Raw genomic sequence first — 17094 nt, forward strand, 5'->3', positions numbered from 1 at the left:
GCAGACTCTAAAATTTATGGGACAACCAGCCAACCAGCTCAGTGTAAAAGAAACAGAGGAATAGGCAAATCTTAGGCAATTATATTTATGACTGAAATATGAGATCCATGAGGGAAAAAAAGGTTCCATCCTCCTGGGTACTTTTCAACTACACTGTATGTGGCCAGCAGAGCTTACCAGTATCTAGCATTTCTTACTAGTATCTAGCATTAAAAAAAAATTAAAATAAATCTTTAAAAGAGCAAGAACAACAGGTAAGGTCAGGAAAATGTATGGGAAAACAAATATTTTTATCTATTCTCACTCTTGATACATGGGAATTTTTTATACAGATTTATTTGTATTACAGATACAGAAGTAACAAGCAGGGACTGTTCAACATATGATCTATGCTCATTGCAAACTAGCACAATTGAATATCATGAAATAATACATTTTTGTTTCTTAGCATGTTTTAAAGGCATTTCAAAAGAAGGTTTCCAGGAGAAACTGTAAGCTTGATAGGGATGATGCTTCTATTTCTGGGGTTTTGAAAGAAGTTACTAAATTTCTAAATCAAGTAAACTTCATGCAAAAAGTCACTACCAGTTCCACGCTCCTTTTTTCCAAATTCCCACTATAACTGTGAAGAAATAGGTAGCTGCCAAATTCATGCTTACCTCTGTTTCTTTTGAATATGTTACTTGAAGGCAGGCTTCTCAAGAATAACACATTCACTTTGTTGAACTCACTCAAGACCTTTCCAGAGGCTGAAGTGCTTAAGTGTCTCTGCTCTAAGCCTAATTCCCCCTAATCTTGTTGACAAGTATACTTTGTAGATAATTCTCTTCTTGCTAGGGACAACAATATGTGTACTTGCAAGGTAGTTTACTGTTCTTCACTACACCAAATGACCCAAGTCTCTAATCTCTTCTTACAAGTTACCCATAGAAGAGTCACTTTGTTCCTCTGTTTCCCATATAGGAAAATCAAGTATTGACTTAACCTAATTTGTTACTTTCCATATATGATAAAACAATTCAACTATGTCAAAAGGATTTATCACGTCACTCATCTCAAAGTAACAACTTCTGGGTTTGTTTTTCTCTAAGCTACATAAGCTATAGTCCTACGTAAGAGGAGTTATACATTTCCAGGCAGTCAATTCTATGTTGAACAACTCTGCACAGAATCTTTGACCTGAATAGAAAGCCTTATGAAATCTATAAAACTTCCACATACTTCCTGCAAATGGAGATATACTTAGGGTCCTAGTATAATAATTCTAATTTAAAGGTAAAGCTCACTACTCAGAAAACAGTGACAGAACAATTCAAAGGCTAATGAAGAACTCAAATTCACTCATTTTGTCGTTACAACTTTAATGTCCTTTCCAGAGCTCAAGCTGTTTATCCAATTAAGTCCAGTTACTAAAACCAAGGTATCATTAATACCATCACATTTGTATGCAGACTGATGCTTGCCTACATTACAAGAGAAATGGGAAGAGTTGAATACAACTCATCCAAACATATATTCTTGGGTTAAATAAGATTCCGCTCTAAAACTACCTGGTAACAGCAATGAGGCAACACTTACTACACACTTTGTTATTCATTTTCTCACATCATTCCCATAAATGGGATGGACCCATCCTCTCCTAAATAGCCTGTCCTGCAAATAACCTCTACAGATTAAAAGAGAATGATAGCTGTGACTTCAAATCTGTGTTAAGTCAAAGATTTAGAACTTCTGTCTCTTGATGGCCAAACTTTGTTTGCCACATGGTATTTTTACTACACAACTCCCAAAAAGTAAAGTAATCCCACCAAGCCATTGTTGATGCAAAGTCTGGTAACACAGAGGGTTTAAAGTTATATTGTTAGAGTATTACCCTAGTACAGTAATTTCATAAGAAGGTTAGCCAAATCACCTTTCTACCACATGAATAGGCTGTCTGGTATTTGTTCCCTCAACATCTTTCCTGTTAATACACATCACTCCAATATGTATGAAACAGTCAGAAGAAAAGCAAAACATGTCATTTGCAAAAACAGAGCCACAACTTTACAGCCTTAATTATGAGTTCATGTTATGCCTACCAGACAGTCTCATAGCAGGTCATCTGATTAAATGAAGCTGTGCTAATCTATTAGATACCATAAATCCTATTAGCAACATGCACCGCAGCTTGTACATTTTCACAATGACAAAGGAATTATACACAATCCACTGTTAGTTCCAACGTTTTGACATTGTATTGGCTGTGAAAAGCTGAGGGGCTTTTTGTTATTTAATTGGAAGTATATATTGATTCCTATTGGACTTTTAGTCAATATAAAACACAGTAAGATAGATAAGAATTGCTTGTGGAACAAATTTGAGGTGTTCTCTTTCCCATTTACAGGATCCAAAATAGAAGACAAAAGAATTCAGGGGTGCCTCCTGATCGTGAAGTACACAGATCTCCAAACATGGTGATCACCACAGAAAAAAGCATAGATAATTTTAGAAGTTAGAAATCATAGAAAAGGTATACACGAACACAGCATGTATAGAATCACACAAGCTTCTGTGATACAAACTTCATTTGACGGGGGGGAACAACAACCCTGTAGAACATGCACTGAATAGCTCCGATACACTGGCTTAATACCCAGCACTAGTTAAAACAAAAGGTTATATAGAAAATATCTACAGAACACATAGCTAACTAGTAATGTTCCTCACATGCTTCACAAGAGGCAGAAACATTTGAAGTTATAGTCTGGAAGGTAATGAAGATTTTACTGTTCCAAGAATATTAGTAGTAATTACGATTATACAGAATATAAACTCTGAAACTTTTAGGTTTTAAATAATACTGACACATTGAAAAGAACATTCTGACAAAAGCAACTTTGCTCAAAAGAAATTGGCCGTCTTTTGTCAAACATGGCGGATAAGTAATTTTTCATTCATGACAGAGTAACTGTTCTCATCATTTTATTTATTACAGTTCCCTGCCCCACTGAGATGAAACAGTTTCATCTATGGTCTCCCTCTGCTTTGCCAGTTCCATTTCTGAAAGAAGGCAGGCACTAACATCTATTATTTAGCAGGTTTCCTGGCCATTTTAAAATCCTTCCTGTTGACATAATACGCATGCTAAAGTAAAAACAGGTACTTCAGGCTTGCACGGATTAATAGCTAAAAACCTGAAGTTAGCCTCTTTTTAAAAGATAGTATGAGTTTCTCAAGCACTAGAAAAAAGAAATTATCTTATTTGTCTACTTACATTTTCTCTCACTACAGTAGAAAGCCAACTTCTGCTGTCAAACATGTAAATTCTGGAAAAAAAAAACAAAACAGAATTAGTACAATTATCAAGAAATAACACCAATTTCTTAACAAATCTAGTAGAAATTAAAAAATACTATTAAAGCAGACTAGTTTTTGTTTGCTGTCTTAAACAGCCAGCTTGTCTTCATGAAGGAAATGGGCATTGTTTTAATAATACTAACATAACCGAAAGACTTGTTCGTGTCAAGAAGCTTTTAACATTCTTTATCCAAGAAGACTCTTGCAATCCTCAGATCATTAATTCTCCTTCCCTAGCAAAGCAGAAGTCCATACTACTAGAGAGCTCAGGATTGTAACAAAACATTGTCTCACTCATACAAGACTGTAATTTCCACTGCACTACAAAGTGCCCCCCCAAAGAATTTACATTTTCAAAGTATTGAAATTATTTCGGCTCAATACTGTTCCTGAGGTATGCTTGCTTTCTAAACACAGTTAAATATCATGATATCTATTTTATGAAAAGAAGTTACATAAACCTCCTACTAATGAGTTCAAGTGAGAGTATAACACTCTTCTGGAAGAGTTACAACTTCTAATCACTAAAGATAATAAAAAGTAAAAAAAGTAAAAATTGACACATTAAGTAACTCACACACTTGCAGTCTGGAAGATTGAAATGATTTAACATACAAATTGGCTTTGTAGGAAGGTGAAAAAATTCTTATAAGGAATTTCAGAACAATTTTTTCCTCTGGCAGCACAAAGTAATAATTATAGTTCACCCCATGATTTGAAACATTGACAACCACTTATACATTCAAAACATCTGCAATCTGTCTCTATCGCACAGCAAGACAAGGGCTACGGGTGATGTCAATGGACACTTGAGTGTACATCTTCAAAGCCACTGCATCAGGACAGTGAAAGATTATTCTAAGCACAAAGCAAGAATGTACTGAAGCAAAATAATTTTAAATCAGAAAGCCAGTCTACAACTTTATATACTTTAAACTGAAATGCTTACATGTAATGCGTCTTTCTGATTTTACAGTTCACTATTAGCTGGAAAATTTACAAACCACTTCAGTGTCTGGTATGGAGGTTAAGCTACTTAGGATATGGGTCATCCTCATCTAAGCTCATTTATAGATGAACCGTTTAATACTGTGATTATGAAACCATCACAGTGTAAGCAGTTTCGTTTGTTACTGCCAGAACAACACACTTTTCGACATAAAACAGTAACTCACACGTAGAGGCCAAACTCCACCCAGCCAATGACACAAACACATGACATGACCATTTTAAGTTCTGAAAAAAGATCAACTATATTCAACTTTCAGAAGCCTTGACAGAAAAAATTGCCCACGCTGTAGAGATAATAAAAGCTAATGAAATTCTGAAAGAATTACCTGAAATGTAAACAAGTCAAATTATGCTGGCACACTAATAGCACACAGAATACACAATAGCAAAGGCCAAAACACACACCATTATTGTCCTGTGCTGCACCCTCATTAATGCAGGAGAGGTGTTGCAGATTTCATATGCCTTCTGCAAAAAAGAAAAACAAAAACAAAACAAAAAAGCTACTTTAACCAGCCTGCAAGAAGAGTAAGGAAGCATAACAGCAAACTTTTCTGCAAAGTTTAGATCATTTTTCAAACCAGGTTAAGTTTTCAGTTGGGTATGCTGAAAGCATCCTGTGATGCCTGCAGAATGCAATCCTGGTAACAGAGATTTTCAATTCTACATTAGAGACGGAGCTCATTTAAGAGCAGAAGTAGACAAGCTACTTGTGGAAAAAAAATTGGCATCGCCACAAGCTTCCATTTTTAGCAAAAATGTAGCCTGGTAAAAGCAACATGAAAATTACAGGCCAACTCATTCACTGCACCGCAGTACTGGTTCAGCAAAGAAAAAGTTATTGTAACAAGCTTCATACACTCTCCCTTAATCAGCCCTTGTAACCCTGCTTAGCTGAGAGCTTCAGGTTCTCAACATCAAGAACTGGGGTTTCTAAAGCAGGAGAGAACAAAAAGTACCACAGAATACTTTAAGCATGGTTCGAGTGGTTAAACCATTATACCAAAGCACCTGGAGGTCAGCCAGCCCTACACACGGTTAGCGTACCCAGTGTCCCCATGTTCGCACAGCCTCCTGCTCCAAGTAAAGCAACAGCAGTTCGGACTAAATAGAGTAACTCCAGAAGGCAAAAGCATCATCATTTCTGGGTAAAGCTTCCCTACTACAGGCACTCGCTAACTGCTGTCAGGCTAATACTTTTTCCTTTAAAGATACTGAAGTAGTTATACTGAGGTGACAACCCAGCCTAAAAATTTCTCAACTCCAACATCCACCAGAATACAAGTCTTCACATGAAGAAGACTCTTCTGCAAAAGAGAATACAACTTTTTTCATGAGGTTGGGGAAAGCAGGGAAGAAAAGGGACTTTGAAGACTAGGGAAAGCATTTAGAAGTATTTTACTTTATCATTGCAAATCTGAACAACCCTCCAAAATCAAGCAACTTCTTCAGAAGATTAAATGCATTCACTTTAGCCCTCTCCAAAGCCATTACCTACTTAAATACATTTTTCTTCTTGACCTATGGATTCAATGAGAGACTTAAACCCCAAATATTCTGGATGTTAATTCCACCTGCACACCTTAAGACTGCTTTACACACACACTGACTAGATGTCAAGGTCAGCATTTGAACTGCAGCAAAAGCATTCTAGCTTCTTATAACACACCATCAATTCATACGTAAGACACTTGCCCACCCAGGGTTTGGCTCACCCCTGGAACAAGGCTTCGCAAGCAGCTGCCCCTGCTGTACGGACATGGACAGAGCACAGCCAACACCAATTCCTCTTTAGCAGGGAGACCTCCAGCACAGCTGCAGGAGGGATCCCACCCCAAACCAGTCTCCAAGACAGGCACACCGCTTCATGTTTTGGGGGTCTTGGCTGACTGCAAGCTGAACATGAGCCAAGAACGCTACCTCGTGGCAAAGACAGCCAACAGCATCCAGCACTGCATTGGGAAGAGCATTGCCAACAGGTCAAGGGAGGTGATCCTTCCCCTCTACTCAGCACTGGTAAGGCCACATTGGAGTACTGTGTCCAGTTCCAGGCATGCCAGTACAAAACAGACATTGAGCTACTGGAAAGTGCATCGAAGGGCCTTGAAAATTATTAGAGGACTGGAACATCTCTCATGAGGAGAGGCTGAGAGACATGTTCAGCCTGAAGAAGGCTCAGAGGGGGATTTTATCAATGTGTACAGTCTTGCACATGTATTTTGATTGGCTTTATCAACATAGTTTAAAACTGATCTCAACCAACACTAGTAAAAACTAGTTTCCATGACCACTACACTATTTGAATCTTAAAAATTTCTTGCATGACACATCTTCCTGCAAGAGTGGCACATAAGGTTGTTTTACCCAAGGCACTCAGAGATGATTTCACTGGGGGGGGAAAACACCCAAAAAACCCAAACCCCCACAAAACAAAAAAAAAAAACCCCAAAAGCTACTAGCAAACATCAATATTACTATTAAGGTATAACAATTTCAAATGAAGTTACTTTGCTGCTCTAGTATATCTTCCTTATCAACATGCACCCTTCTGAATGGGATGCATCTTATACCTAGCAAGGACAGCTGTATGTAGGCAGGCAGTTACTAATTTAGCATGCAGACGCTTCTGTTCAGGTGCCCACCACTTATCACCACTATAATGTATCAACTACATGGTAGAGATAACGTCTGTGAAACTGGGAATTGCAAGTTAGTTTATTAAAATTATTTCTTATAGTCTACATACCTGATTATTATCACAAAACAGTACCTTGATGGCCAAGAGATTACAAAACCTTTCCAAATCACTGCCAACTACATGAAATTCTATTTGTGCCACCAGGCAACAGTAATTAGAAGTCTGAAATTTAAAGCTATGCTTCAAGACTATTCTGTATACAAAAAAAGCCAACTTATCCTCAGTTTGATGGCTTGGTCCTAACTATCAACATAAACAGTTCTATCAGACAGCTGGAAACTTGGAGGACATCTTGGAGGAGCACATACATGTGCAGATATCAAGAGTTAATTCTAGTTCAGACTTTTCTTGTTCAGTACAGATTTGTATTCCAGAAAGCCTAGTCTTTGCTGTCACCTCCTACGAGAGCAGCTTTGAAGGACAGCCTATAGAAGTATAAAATAATAATTACAATTTCATAAATCTAAATATGCTCAAGTGAATGGATACAACTCCTTCTCCTTTATTTAAGGTCTTCTTTCTGAAAATAATCTGCTGCATCTATAATTTACAAGCAAATAAGCTCTGAAGAGCAAGCAATACTTTACTAAAGTAATCTGCTTTGCAAACCTGTTAGTAAAGACAATGCTAGATTGTACAACTCCTTCAAAAACTTGCTGAAAACACTTCTGTAGTCAAAGGCTAGCACGGCTGGACTGTTTCTGTGGGAGGTCTTGGCTGCTTCTTGTGTTGAAGAATTGCCAAGCTTCCAGCTGAAGCAGTCATTGTGCTCAGTAGACATTTTTCCATATATTAGTGTGAAATACACACAAAACAAGTGAATATCAGGTCAATAAGTGTTAATTCTCATTATACAACAGTTACATTAGTTGGTTAAAGAGCTAACAAATTTTCATTTTCAATATAGCGTGCAAGTACAAAATAATAATTATGCAAGCTAAAAACACCTGTAACGGAATGAACTGATTTCACAAATGCTTCATCATTACATATAGCTCAATTCTTGAATTACAGGTCCCATTTTAACTAGGCAGCTTTTTACAAGGGTCACTGATGTTAATACTCTAAGAAATGTTGTGCATACAACCTGCACAATACCTAGTAACGCAAGATTCTAAAAAAGTAGTTTTGTTGTGTGTGCTGTGTCCAAAGACAAGTTGTTCTGGTAAATAGAATCTTTCACCTGTTTCCCATGCACAAGATTTTGAGAAAAATACATTCAAGCTCCATTTACGACTTAACAGTATAAAGTTGCTGCCCTATTAGGAGCTACAATCTTTAGGATTACAAGTAACATGTCTTTCCCCACCCCCACCCCCCCACACCTACTTCTAGTAGTAGAAATCTGGAAATGCTTTCCTCCTGAAGAAATTTGTGCAATTTTTCTACCCTGCTTGACATATCTAGAAGACTGCACTAGGAAAAAAAAAATTCTCATAGCTCCACAGAACACAGGAAAATTGCTCGCTAAAGAATAAAGGTCAGTCTAGAGTCCTTCTAAAGTCCTGGCTACATTCCTTCATCCTATAACCTTATTCACACAAAACTGCACATATAACAGGTAAATCCAGGCATAACAGATGTACATGAAACAGCTTCTGACCAGTCAACATGGCCTTCCATCACGCTGCTTTCAATTAAGCAGTGAGGACAGCAGTTTTAGCACTTCAGGATCCCACAAACTAAAAAAACCTCCAAAACTCCACCTACCATAAATGGCTGATAGCACTCAGAAAAGAAAAAAAAAAAGAAAAATAAAAAAATTAAGCTTTTATTTCAGAAAATTCAGAGGAGAAGCTAGATATTAACAAATCTGGAAACCTTGCAAAGCCTGAATTCAATAAGACAGTTTCACATTCAAAGTCCCAAATTTTAATCACTGTCTCAGAGAAACACTGCATTTGTCTTTTCCAAAAGTGTTACAGAATGAGAATAATTCACCAAAAAAAGTTAACTTCTATGTGCAAATTCCTCAATATGTCAGAAGAATATGTGTTCATGGAAGACAGCATCCCCATGTTGCCAAAATACATTTCCTGATGCTAATCCCATGACCTACATTTAAAAAAAAAAAAACATACTGATGCATTTAAGCATAAAAACCTGGACTGTAACAGGTCACTTCATTAATCCTTTCTAAATGCATCTGCAAGCTATGTGCATTATTAAAAAAATAAAATAAAATCTTAATTCTAGGTAAAGCAGAGAATTTACGTAAAAAATAAAAGAACTGATTATTACAAGGTTAACAGATGCCTAAAGCCAAATGCTTAAAATCACATTTTTTAAAAAGAGGAGTCTTAGGAGATCTTTGAAGTAGTTCACAAATATTAGTAACTGTTGCTACTTTAGTGACTCAAATCAAAAGATTTCCTAACTACACCTCTTTTCTGCCTTGCCCTGAAAGAAATTCACATTTAAGAGCTTTCTAACACTTCCTGATAAGTGGTGGGCATAGGAAGCCAACTTATTTTAAGAACAAAAATTACTGATATTTAGTACCAGTTTTCAACAAACTTTTATTTATTAAGAATGTCAAAAGTCAATACTCTAGGTTTTATTCCTTTGTTCAAAATTATCTATGTGCAATTACTCCTTCTGAAGAGCAACACATCTATCTATAAACTGCATAAATTTTATCAAACTGGCCAGTGATGGTTTGGGCTGTCTTCTTTCCTGATCTTACAATTAAAAAAACCCCAAAACCCACAGTGAGTCAGGAAAACTTAGAACCTGCTTGTGCACAAATTTCTAGCTACATTTATCAGAAAAATAAGTTACTGAAAATTGTCACTTAATAAACCATCCCCTTATCCAAAACCAAGCAATTTTGTTGTCACATACTACTAGAAATCTCCCTTCAGACTGAAAAACAAAACCCAGGCAGCACTGAAGAATATATTACTATTAATTAATCAACACAGAAATGACTAAGCATTTATTACTAGATGCTTCTATCTGCAGAGCCTTACAGTAACTGAACAGTTGTTTCTTACTTCAACTATCATCTTTCATTGCTTCCTTCAACTCTTTTATCATTAAGCCCCCGTTTTCACTGGCATTTTCACTTCATTTGTAAACTGACCAGAATCTCTGGTTACCTAAACAGGGCAGAGCACGTGCACAACAGGGATATCGCAGTCCTACTTCAATGCTAACACCACTGACACACGCTGTATTTCTCTTTATTTAGAAATAATGTTATTGCCATGAACAGAGAAGTAGCTACAAAGGTAAGAATATGTAACCAAATATTGCTGGATCCAAACACCATCTCAGTAACACATAACTAACTGTGCATGAGCTGCAGAAACAAAAACTAGGCTAAAAAAATACCAAACCACTTTGCACTAACTACTAGAAACCAAAAGGTTTTAGTTACTTTCTCACGCCCACCAATATTCAGCAACTAGGCTTTGTGCCATTTGTCCAGATATCATTGTTCCTTCCAATTTTTTATTTTTTTTTAAAATCAGTAATTATGTTATCCCCTCAGAATTGCGCTAAAGTTACTTTTTGACATTTTTTGAGGAAATACATTTTTTGACATAAGCCCTTTAGCATCAGGAATGCTTAAGAGCTTTACTTAAGAGGAAGAAAACCATGCTGAGCAGGAGCTATCTGGAAAGCTGCTAACAATGAGAACAGTTTCATAGTTTGGATTTAGAAGTGTTAAGGAGGCAGAAGAGGAAAATACCAAAGGTAAAACTATCGTACAAATCAGTCAGATATAGGAAGGTTGCCTGGTGCGTGAAGTGTTATCAGCAACGTGTTTGCAGAGAAGTTGAATAAAATAATGCAAAAAAACCCCCCAAATCATCCAGAAACAAGAAATTCATTATTTCTTATTCAGGAGACCTAAAGTAATGCCACAGTATGAGGATTATCTTTTCAGAAAATGTGTAATATCTCATCTAGATCAGCTGAATCTATAGGTGGCAGGTTTAGGGCAGTTCAGAATGCAAAGTATAAATAGTACATTTTCTCCCAGAAGCTAGAAATGGACGCGTGGTGGTGTGGGCCCAGTTTACACATCATCCCAGTGTGACAAATCAGTGACAGAATCATAACATAGCAAATGAAAACACATTACACACCTAAACATGTATACTTGTTTCTTTTTAGTAAAAGTTAACATTAGAAACACATTTTTCAGGTATCAAAACAAGTTTGCAATCCACAATTTAAGAACGTGTCTATAGTAAGTTGCAATCCTATTAAGAAATATAATTCTTGTCAATTCTTACGAAGTTTCCAAAGATTGTTTTTTAAAAGTCACTTTTAGGTATACCAATTTTCTAGTAGGTCTTCAATTCACTGTCTGTAATTTAAGTATGTTCAAGATGTCCTCATGAAGATTGATGTATTACCCTATCATCATGATGTTCTGCTCAAGCTCTCCCCAAATAATTCACAGAGCACAGCATGTGACTGGATCATGTTGCACTGAATTTACAAGCAAATGAATGGCTAAATGCAAAACCTGGCACAGAAGTAGGTGATCGCACCACCTCCTGTTACCAAAATCCTGGAGATTTCAATAAAGTCCATTAGGTGGATCAACTGCCACTGACTGAGGGTTAAAGTGTGAGAGAACAAGTATTTTCCAAAAGCCTGAACAATATTTCTCTCAGCTCTGTTTGCCAACACATCTGTGTTGGCACAATCTTCTCAACCTTGTTAAAAATCACGTATTGTTTCCGACATTACCACTACGGTGACATCAGCAAGTACATTAAGACCTTCACTACAATATTTATTACATTAGAGGAGGAAATGGGCTAAATGTTCACTTATTTACAATACAAAAAAAGAAACAAAAATAGCAAAAGTAGACATGAAAAATACTAATAAAAAAATCAGTAAGACTATGTACATGCATAACCACTAAAAATTAATTAAAATTCCTATTATTGTATTTTGCAGTTCCATAAATTTCAGCTCAACTATTTTATCAACAGAAGCTGATTCATCCATTTCATTCTGCATATGCCAGCTAGTAAAGAGTCAACTGAGTCAAAGGAGAATCAGCTGCTTCCTATTTACACCCTTTTAAAAAATACAACTAACTTTCAGAATGCTACATTTATCAATACTACTTTTTACATCCTTAAAAATCAAACCATTTAAAATTAGAAGAAATAACCAATTAAATCAACACACCCTTATTCCTGAGCTAAGGGAGGCATTTATAGATATAAGGTGGTCTTTTATGGACAATTTGGCTTCTGAAAAGCATCCCCCCTTATCCATGCATGTAGACACAGATTTTAATTGAGATACTCACACATCTCACTGCACTAAGGATCTCACTAATGAAAACCACATTATGTTTCCAGAAACAGCAAGATAAATTTATATTCTGTCAAACTTGACTTGTGCTTTATCATACGGATCAAGAGTTCCACCCAAAACACCTTTCATTGTTAGGATCAAATCCTGAAAGAGTACTCCACTAACATGGTTTCCTCTTTTTGCTGTGACTTAGAACAACTCTGAGAAAGTGAGCAAGCTTTACGGTACAAAGTTTTTACACAAATAATCATAATTAAAAAATCCAATAGAAGCAACAAAGGTACCCATCTTAGAGACAGGCTGAACAAGACTTGATAACTACTATCACATCCTGCCTCAACAAAAATATGGTAGTTAAGTACAAAACAGCCTCGGAGATCATCTAAAAGAAAAATACTCATCCTTTACAACTGCTAAAGATCTTATCCAATCTTCAGCTAATTAATAAAAAGAATACATGTATTCCATTGAAATGAGAATTCAGGTGTTCAAACAGCACACTGATCTTCAGTAAGAAAATAACAGAGCTCTGTTAGAAAGAAGTTAAGCTACACCATGAAATAACTGCTTTCCAATACCAGTCTGAAGAGAAAAAGTATTTCAGTGGCCCTTAAAAATCAACAAAACATATTATACGCATATAGTACATAAAAGAATACTCAGTAAAGATTAACATTGCATGACTTCTCTAATCTTTTTACCCAAAATACATTGAGCAATACTTTCTTCTCTAGCCCTGCAGTCAACATAACCCATCTTTAATCAACGTGCAAGCAATTCCATTAGTTTCGATAGCAATGATTTATACGCTCTAGTAGCTCATTGATTTCTCCCAGCAATTGCTGTATTTTGATATGCACCGTTGATACAAAGTAAGTTAAGGTACAGAAGAACAGGAACAAGAAAAGCAAGGTTGACAGACTGAAGACTTAACACAGGGGACCCTGAAGCCATTAGACTGAGAAGTGGTGTTTGGGAACAGACAATGCAACAATGCTTAATGCTGATAGGAAAGGTAAACTTCAAGTACAACCCAGGGACAGTTTCACAACAGAAAGCACAAAGGTACAACAGGAAATACTTGCTTCCACCCTTAGACGTTCTTCTTTCCATAATACTGCATTAACCTTCTTAAAACTTTTGGCATTAGCCTTTAAGTAGCAGTTGTATTCTTCTAGATAGTATGCATCTGGTTAGGTGATCAAAATAAAGAGGGAAATAAAATAAAAACAAGTAAAGTACTACTAAGGTTAGGAGTCAGGATGGGAATTAACTAAGACAAAACTGAAAACATCAGAAGACAATTCGATCTATTTTAGGGGAAAAAATATGTGCAAAGTGAAGTCAAAAAAGCAAAGTCTGTTTAATGCAGCCAGCAAGGTTAGGTGAAATCTGTAACCTCTTAAGGTTCTGCAGCGTTTTCCTTTATCCTCTGCACACCCCCTTTATACAAGCACTACTTCGTGTTTATTTGGAGCCCCTGGACACTATTGTTGTGCAACATTGTGGGGTTTTGAGGAGAGGGTGGGTTTGAGTTTCTTTTTAAAACAGGAAGCGCGCTAACTGCAGTAGTCAATATATCAACTTGGTCCTGTAAAAACAGAAGGAGAGCGAGCTTTGACAGGCCACTGCCACCTTACATAGAATATTAAGGATTCTGACTTGGGAAAACACACAATTATTGTTTCCAACTCCAGCTTCAGCCTCAGCTTGCTTTTGTAAGTTCCTTCATCTTCTGCAAGAGCTGAGCTGCTCATTAACTAGAACTCAAACTATCACAGTTTTGCAGCACAGTGCATGGTAATAAACTAATTTGCCCATCTTGGTTTCCTTAACATGTTAAGTTGTGAACTGGCAAGGCAGCTGCTGAACAGCAGATGTCTATGCCACCTTTTGAGACAGAGGGCAGCAATAACTGGCTTCCCCAGAGGGAGCCCTTCTGAGTTTAATTCACGACAGCAGGATATGGAACAAAAAAATTACCACAGGATAAATTAGACTGAGAAATCAAAACCAAATTAATTAAATCTTGAATTCTCCATGGTATATATCCAGGTAAACTGGTAGCCATTGCTAGCTAGGTGATACAGCTTAACATCCCATCTTATCTGAAGAAAAGCTGTTCAAATGCTTTTTATTTGTTCCCCAGAGTAGCAAACAAAAAGCAGAATTTCCAATGTGTGATTTAGCATGAGTTCCATCTTCTAATATGAGTTAAAGGGAAGAGTCAGACTAGAAGCAAACATGAAGATCACTGGGCATCTTCTCACATCTAACGACTTGCCTAAGACTTCCAAAATATTTGGAAGAACTTCATTATGTTTTCAAAGTTTCTGAGTTTATAGTGTTTTTACGATGTTTTCTCCTTTTCTTCAAGGTATGTACTCCATTTGATTATAAGGATACACATTTTTCTTTTGGAAATCATTACATAATTGAATCCTGGATATCCTGAATTTGTAGTATGTTGAATTCAAGGCTAATGAGGGATTTTGAATAATCAGATACCTAAGTACCCCCACCTATGAACTACTGTGCCCAGATACTAAAGCCTCAAATGCAGGCTCTGCACAAGTTCCGCCTCCCCCATATGTCAGCAACGAATCTTTTTGTAGGACAAATCAAAGTATTTCCTGAAATGCTGAAGCGTCACCTATTTGTATAGGCACAAGAATAAAAGTAGTAAGTTGAACTAACCAATTTGACTTTACCATCCAACATTTCTATATTTGAGTTTCCATACATGAAAAACACACTTCCCCAACTTTTCAAGCATCTATTAAATACACACGCCTTTGTCAAGATTCGAAATCTGTTAAACTGTTCCTGTTCAATATCATTTCATCATCTTTAAGTATTATACAGTCTTTTAACTAAAGTGCTGTATATTAACTTCTACAGCAAGTTTTCAGGCACTTCACCTGACAACTTGTAGTGAAATCCAGGACTTAGTAACCTGAAACACAATTAAATTGCCATAAGCATCAAATGAACTGTTCTTGATCTTTGTAGAGACAATACCTTTGTTAAGCAGACAGCAGTGTATCTTCAATATTTTACCACTTCACAAAGAATGTGCAACAGGAATATCAAACATATGTTCCAATAAAAGAGAGCTCTTTAATTAGTACAGTATAATCTTATTTTGAGTACCAGAGGTTTCAGCAGACTACCACATGTACTTTGTTTTTCTAGACAAACAGAAAAAATTACCACCACTACTCTCCAAACACATTGGTAAGGGTATCTGAAGAAAACAGTTTTGGGAACTAAACAGGAAAAATCCAAGAGGACCATCAACGGATTTCTTCTCAGCATCTTGAAGCGTGTATAGGCCTGCTTTGTTGAGTGCTATTACTTCATTTACTGGAAACAAAACATACACTAAGTTTTGTATTATGCAGTTATAAGTCACAGTATTTTATATACTGAAACATAAGTTTACTTTTTTTTTATTTTGAGATTTGAGCATTGCTATGTTCAACACATACCTTGAACCACTTGGTGTTACCAAGATGTATCAGCTCAACAATTTAAGTAAATTTAAATGGAACAGAACTTCACATAATGGCAAAGACAGACTTACTACACTAGTTTTTGCCACAAAGATCTTACCAGAAAACATCAGTATTGTGCACATATCAATGTAAGAAATAAGGTTGGGGTTTTCTGGTCAATGCTGGTTACAGAATGAACATTTCTGCCTGGCCTTACGAATGTCACTACTGAAGACAACTCAGCATAACTTTAAAGATCTCTGCATCAACAAAAAAGGCACATTAATACCATCTTCTGTATGCTTTTAATCTTGGAGCTTTGAGCCACCTCCTCTCTCTCAATTGTTTCGGTAAATCCCTCAAATACCTCCAAAAATCCAAACGGTTGGACTGAATACAAAGTGTTGCGATTTTAAGAGAGAATATACCAAAGTAGTTCATTTTCTCTAATTCTAGAAGAAAGCCACATTCCCCACCAATTACAAAAGGGCAGCAACACCACAGGCAGTAGCTTGCAAGGCACAACATCTGGACAGACACAAGCATACCACATGATCTCCAAAAACGTTCCTAAGCTTAACAGCCTGCTCGGTAACCCTCAGCACAAGTCTAGCAAAATATACCCTGTGTTACCACAGATGTCCCAATGAGGAAGTCCTTACAGTAAAGCATACACCATTAATATTGGGCATGTATATTGTATATTTCAGTCTCCATGGAAGTTAAACTGCAATTTTGAAGTGCACAATTAAAAATTCGTCTGTCAGAATAGTGATGGAAATTTGTTTTGACATTTCACAAAAATAAAACAAAAGCCAGTCAGCTTGTCAAATAACTTCATGGTTTTGCAAATAATTTTAGATAGCCTCTATTTATTGACAGATTTCAATAAATCCTGAACAGCCAGGATGAACACTAAGCACACGTTACTGAAGAGACTTCTAAGGTGTTTCCCTAAATCTAGCCCAAGATAGGCAAGGCGGCCAGAAAAGCAGTAAGAAAATAAAGATGTATAGAATTAAGAGTTCGCCTGCAATAGGTAAGCAGAAACTCTTTCTTTCTCACAAAGAAAGAAAATAACTGGCATCGGCTGTTGTAATTAATTAAGCCTACTGTAACACAAGAAAAAAAAAAGCCACAGAAGTAAGGCATTGCTTTCCTGTCAATGATGTCAACTTTGTGGGTGTTTGCCTTTCTGAAAGTCATATAGAGAAAGCCTTGCAAAATTTCTTATTTAGTCCCCTATAAATAATA

General features: G+C 36.5%; 1 protein-coding gene across 3 annotated transcripts in view; it reads right to left on the reverse strand.

Moving 5' to 3' along the window:
* The window catches only part of GNB1 (G protein subunit beta 1), a 44342-nt gene that overhangs the window by 20161 nt on the left and 7087 nt on the right, over positions 1 to 17094 (reverse strand). For 2 of the 3 annotated variants that reach the window (XM_054850049.1, XM_054850046.1), the window contains exon 2: positions 3257 to 3308. The gene's annotated coding sequence lies outside the window, so the exon portion shown is untranslated. Of the gene's footprint in view, positions 1 to 3256; positions 3309 to 4755; positions 4819 to 17094 lie in introns of all 3 variants that reach the window. The other variant, XM_054850048.1, reaches the window with a different exon arrangement.

Source organism: Grus americana, chromosome 21 (assembly GCF_028858705.1).
Source record: "Grus americana isolate bGruAme1 chromosome 21, bGruAme1.mat, whole genome shotgun sequence".
Classification (NCBI taxonomy): domain Eukaryota; kingdom Metazoa; phylum Chordata; class Aves; order Gruiformes; family Gruidae; genus Grus; species Grus americana.